The 6,000-nt window shown below is 44.7% G+C and overlaps 1 protein-coding gene across 3 annotated transcripts in view; it reads left to right on the top strand.

Moving 5' to 3' along the window:
• plekhh1 (pleckstrin homology domain containing, family H (with MyTH4 domain) member 1) overlaps positions 1 to 6,000 on the top strand; it is a 123,928-nt gene that overhangs the window by 24,869 nt on the left and 93,059 nt on the right. The window lies entirely within an intron of this gene.

Here is a 6,000-nt window from a genome sequence, read left to right as displayed (position 1 = left end):
AATACATGTACATCCTATCCCTCAGGACTCCCTCCAACAACTTGCCCACCACCGAGGTCAGGCTCACCTGTCTATAGTTTCCTGGCTTGTCCTTACCACGCTTCTTCTATTTGCCAAAGCTATCTCATGTCCCCTTTTTGCCCTCCTGATTTTCCTCTTAAGTATACTCCTACTTTCTTTATACTCTTCTAAGGATTCACTCGATCTATCCTGTCTATACCTGACATATGCTTCCTTCTTTTTCATAAACAAAACCTCAATTTCTATAGTCATCCAGTATTCCCCAACACTTACCAGCCTTTCCCTTCACCCTGACAGGAATATACTTTCTCTGGATTCTCGTTATTTCAATTCTAAAGGCTTCCCATTTTCCAGCCGTCCCTTTACCTGCGAACATCTGCCCCCAATCAGCTTTTGAAAGTTCTTGCCTAATACCGTCAAAATTGGCCTGTCTCCAATTTAGAACTTTAACTTTTAGATCCGTACTATCCTTTACCAACACTATTTTAAAACGAATAGAATTATAGTCGCTGGCCCCAAAGTGCTCCCCCACTGACACCTCAGTCATCTGCCCTGCCTTATTTCCCAAGAGTAGGTCAAGTTTTGCACCTTCTCCAGTAAGTACATCTACATACTGAATCAGAAAATTGTCTTGTACACACTTAACAAATTCCTCTCCATCTAAACCCTTAACATTATAGATCACAGAAATGAGAGAAGTGAGCTTTTCTATGACCTGCTTCTAGGGCAGTTGCGTCATTTGTGAAATAGGGAGAACAAAACTGTATGTAGTGCTCAAGATGTGGTCTCAGAAAGGACCTGAGCAACTGCAACAAAACACCTGCACCTTTCAACGCACTCTCCTTATAATAAAGCCAACATTCTATTTGCCTCCTTCATCATTTGCTGTTCCTGCACACTAAGTTTGTTATTCACGTATTAGGGCAGATTAGCACGTTAGCTCACTATTAGCACTGCTGCCCCGCAGTGCCATGGACTCAGATTCAATTCAGAGCCTTGAGCAACTGTCTGTGTGGAGTTTGCACATTCTCCCCGTGTCTGCGTAGGTTTCCTCTGAGTGCTCCGGTTTCCTCCCACTGACCAAAGATGAGCAGGTTAGGTGGATTGGCCATGCTAAATTGCCCATAGTGTTCAGGGATGCAGGCTAGGTGGGTTTACCATGGGAAATGCATTGTTACAGGGTTAGGGTGGGGATTAGGTCTGGGTGGGGTGCACCGACGGATCAGTATGGACTCAATGGGCCAAATGGCCTGCTTCCATACTGTAGGGATTCTATGACCCCCCCACCCCCACCCCCACCCCAATGCGTCTGTACCACTGCATAGAGGATAGATTAGATTAGATTCCCTACAATGTGGAAACGGGCCCTTTGGCCCAACAAGTCCACACCGACCCTCCGAAGAGCAATGTACCCAGACCCATTCTCCTACATTTACCCCTGACTAATGCACATAACACAGTGGGCAATTTAGCATGGCCAATTCATCTACACTGCACATCTTCGGACCGTGGGAGGAAACTGGAGCACCCGGAGGAAACACACACAGACAGGGGGAGAACGTACAAACTTCACACAGACAGTTGCCCGAGGTGGGAATTGAACCCGGGTCCCTGGCGCTGTGAGGCAGCAGTGCTAACCACTGAGCCACCATGCTGCCCGCATAGTGTGCCCACTTAGGGAGCAACGATGATAATATAATTAAACTTTTGAGGGACAGAAGAGTGGGTCCGAGACTAGTATTTTAAAATCTGGGCAGTTGTGAAAGCATGAAACCAGGGCTCGCTGAAGTGAAGTGAAAAATTCGAGCATGGGATGGGGTCACCAGAGATGCTGTGGCACACGTTTCATGGGCTATTTCAGAATATACAACATGGACACCACCCACAGAAGGACTTTAATTCGAAGGGGAGGATCCACCTGCCATGGTTAATGTGAAAAGTTAAAGATAGTATCAAACTATATAATTACACAAAGATGAATGGTAGCTCAGAATGTTATTTTTAAAAAAGCAAAGAATGTTTAAAAAATGAACAAGAAGGGAAAATTGGAATATGAGGGGAAAAGAAACTAGTTAGTCATGTTAAAACAATAAGAGTTTCTGTAGATATCTACAAGAGAGAAGAGTTCACAAAGTGAGTTTTGGTCATGTCGTGAGTCTATAGAGCTAATAGGAAATAAGGAAATGGCAGATGAGTTGAATGGATATATTACAACAGTTTTCACTGTAGCAGAAAGAAATAACATCCCAGAAATGGGTGGTAAATCAGGAAATGGAAGGGAGGGAGGAACGTTTTTAAAAAAAAAAGTTGTAATTGTGGTCCAGTCACTGACCACCTTGGAGCTGTAAGCTGACAAGTCCTCAGATCCCAATGAACTTTATCTAGGCTCGCTAAAGACGTGGCTGGTGGGACAGTTGCTGCATTGGTTTACATTTTAGAAAATTCCCAAGGTTCAGGGAAATCACCATCAGATTGGAAAGTAGTCAGTTTAGCTCCTCCTTTCTGTCTCCCGCTCTTTTTAAACAAAGTCAGTTAGCTTAACATCTGTCCGAAGGAAGATGTGCGAGCCCATTATTATAGCAGTGCACTTACAAGAGTTTAAGGTAATCAGGAAGAGTTAATACGTGAAAGGGAAATCATATTTAACTAGTTTTCTGGAGTTCTTTAAGGTCATGTACTGTAGAGAAAGGGGATCTGGTAGATCTACTGTACTTAAATTTGCTGAAGCCATTAATGAGGTGCAACATGGAAGGTAATTATGGAAAGTAAGACCTCATGGGCTTGGGGTAATATATTGGCGTGGATAGATGATTGTCTAATAAGTGGGAAATAGAATAGTAGAGATGGGTCATTTTCTGGCTGGCAAGATGTAACAATGCCACAGGGATCAGTTTTTAAAAATAATTTCTCGAATTGAAGGTTATATGAGGGAACTGATGATATGGTAGCTCTATTTTCTGATGAGGTCAGGTGGATAGAAAAGTAAGCTGTGAAGGGGACATGAGGAGGCTGCATGAAGGATATAGATAAGTGAGTGAGCAAATATCTACTACCTTGTGGTAAAATGTGAAGTTGTCCATTTTGGCAACTCGAATTAAAACTATTTTAAAATGTCTGAATGGTGTGAGATTGCAGAGCCCTAAGGTGCAGAGGTATCTGGGTGTCCTTGTACATGAATCACAAATTTTTAGTTTGCAGATACAACAAGTAATTAGGGAAGCCAGAAGAATGGAATTGTTGCTTGCAAGGGGAATTGAATAAAGCATAAAGCATTAGGGCGGCATGGTGGCTCAGTGGTTAGCACTGCTGCCTCACAGCGCCAGAGACACTGGTTCAATTCCTGCCTCAGGCAACTGTCTGTGTGGAGTTTGCACATTCTCCGTGTCTGCGTGGGTTTCCTCCAGGTGCTCCGGTTTCCTCCCACAGTCCAAAAATGTGCAGGTTAGGTGAATTGGCCATGCTAAATTGACCGTAGTGTGAGGTGAAAGGGTAAATGTAGGGGAATGGGTCTGGGTGGGTTGCTCTTCGGAGGGTCGGTGTGGACTTGTTGGGCTGAAGGGCCAGTTTCCACATTGTAAGTAATCTAATCTAATTATGTTTCAGATACACAGGGCACTGGATGAATTATGGGTAAACAAGGAGAAGACAGGCTACTCAGGCAGATAGGGATGTGGATCAATCATATTAGCCATAATTTTATTGCATGACTGATCCCAGCTGATGGTAATACTGTGTAAGACAGATTCTGACGTAAAACCTGGCTTGATAGATCATAAGTTTTATTTTTGAACTTTGGTTATCGTGGTGATCATTCACTGAACACATTTACAAGAGGCTGCCAATGTGCTTTTAACAAAAGTGTACTATACACAAAAACAAAGTTGCATATATTGGAAATGTTTTATCATAAACAGCATAAAGAAAATTTCTGCCTTTTTCCCATCAGTATCCTTTATGGATACTCAACCCCAATGAAGTATAACTCCTTTCTTAACTCTCCAATTTTTAACTCAGCTGATGAGTATTTCTTTTCGGCAACATTCTGCACTTTACTAACTCAGGAAAACCAACTGGAAAGCAAAATGTTTTATCGCAGAACACCAAAATAGAGCCACTACTCGTGAAGTACGTAGGCTAGTCGCAGCTCGGCGCAGACAGTGCTGCAGACTCAGGTCTGGTTTTCCTCTTTCTGTTTCCAATTTTCTATATCCAGAAGTGTTATCACACAGGCTTTCTCACCACCAAATCCCTGTGACCTTTTTTTTTGTTGTTTTTAACTATTAATTACTACCAGTAAAACACCCGTATAGCCAATGAAACATTTGCAGACAAAGTCCATTAAGGGTGATGCAAACCATCAAACTGAGGGAGGGTGAGGGAGACAGGGAAGGGATTAAACCAAAATGGAGTCAGTGGGAGAAAATAAGTACAGTCTCCCCCTCAGTGCTGAATATAGGCGTCATGAGCATTGATGGTTATGATGTGCTCCCTCTGAATGACCTGGGTCTTTTTTTTTATTAAAAGATATTTTTGAATCAACCTATTCAGAGATGTTATTACACATCGCGGGAGCAGGTGGTGGGACTTGAACCCAGGCCTCCTGGTTCCGAGGCAAGAACACTACCGTTGCATCACAAGATCCCTTCTGCGTCTGCTTTATTTTGAATCAACCTTATTGCACACATTTCTGGAGCCGGTGGGACTTGTACCCCAGCCTCCTGGCTTAGAGGTGGGGACACTACCACTACACCACAAGAGTCCTTCTGGGTCTACTACTTTATTTTTATTGAATCAGGAAGTGTAATCACGCACTGTGGCTTTCCCACCACCAAATCACCATGCTTTTTTTTTAACTTTTTTAAACTACTAACCAGCGCTACCAGTAAAACACCCATGTAGCCAATTAGAAATTTAAAGGCAAAGGTCATTATGGGCAATGCAAGCAATCGGTTGGTGGGAGGGAGATAGAGATTAAATCAAAATGGAGCTGAGGAGGAGATAAAGCACTGTACCCCCCCCATCCCGCGCCTACCTCTCTCGAAAGGCATCAAAAGCATTGATGGGCACGGCCTGCTCCTTCTCCAAAGACACCCGGGCACAAACGTAACCACGGAAAAGGGGCAGACGATCAGCAGGGGTGAGCTCCCCCCCTCCCACCCCCACCATCTGGATCTACTTTATGAAGGGCTCAGGTGATGAGTTCCAGCTGGGCTGGCCATTTGCCTGTTACCAAGGGAACCCGTACTCAACAAACTCCACAAGGGAGAAAGCTGGAGAGTGGGACCAACTGTTTTTTGCCCCCGCAGACGTTAGCATGGACTTAATGAGCAGTCCGGTCCCCTTCTGTTCCTTAATGACACCAAGATGTTACACGGATCCTGACTGGCACTATATCCCCTCTGCCACCTTCTCCAGCCGGTTTAAGATTCTCATCCTCCGGTTTCAACTCCTCACTGTGAGAACCCCTCCAGCCCCGCAACTGAGTTTTCAGTGTCAGCGTTTGGCTGACAGCATTCCTGGGAAAGGTCGTGGGCCGTTCCTTTGCTGCATATCCGTACAAGTTTTTTGCTGTTCGTGTTGGTGTTGCCGCTGACGGTGTTGTCAGCGATGGCGTCGGAGCGAGTCTGAGTGGGGGATTGACGGTCGGGCTGTGTGTAAGTTCCGCACCGCCCTCTGTGGTTACCGAGGTGAGTTGGCCCAGTGAGGCGTTTGTGCACTACAGGTTCCCACAACTCCCCCAGCAACGGATGAATGATTAAACCTTCGACGATTTGGGTCCACAGCTTTATCCTTCACTGACTCACTTCAGTGAGCGTAGATGGGAACAGCCCTGGCGTCAGGAGAGAAACGGAGACCCTTGGTAGAAATTATTGTTTTGAATGAGAAGGGACTGCCCTTTCCTCTCCATTCTCCATCGTGGAGAATTTGAAATTTGCTACTCAATAATCCCAGTACTCTCATTGTAGCTTCCCACCTGAA

This window comes from Chiloscyllium plagiosum, chromosome 10, assembly GCF_004010195.1.
Source record: "Chiloscyllium plagiosum isolate BGI_BamShark_2017 chromosome 10, ASM401019v2, whole genome shotgun sequence".
Taxonomy (NCBI): Eukaryota; Metazoa; Chordata; class Chondrichthyes; order Orectolobiformes; family Hemiscylliidae; genus Chiloscyllium; species Chiloscyllium plagiosum.
This window is presented reverse-complemented; position numbering and strand designations above follow the sequence as displayed.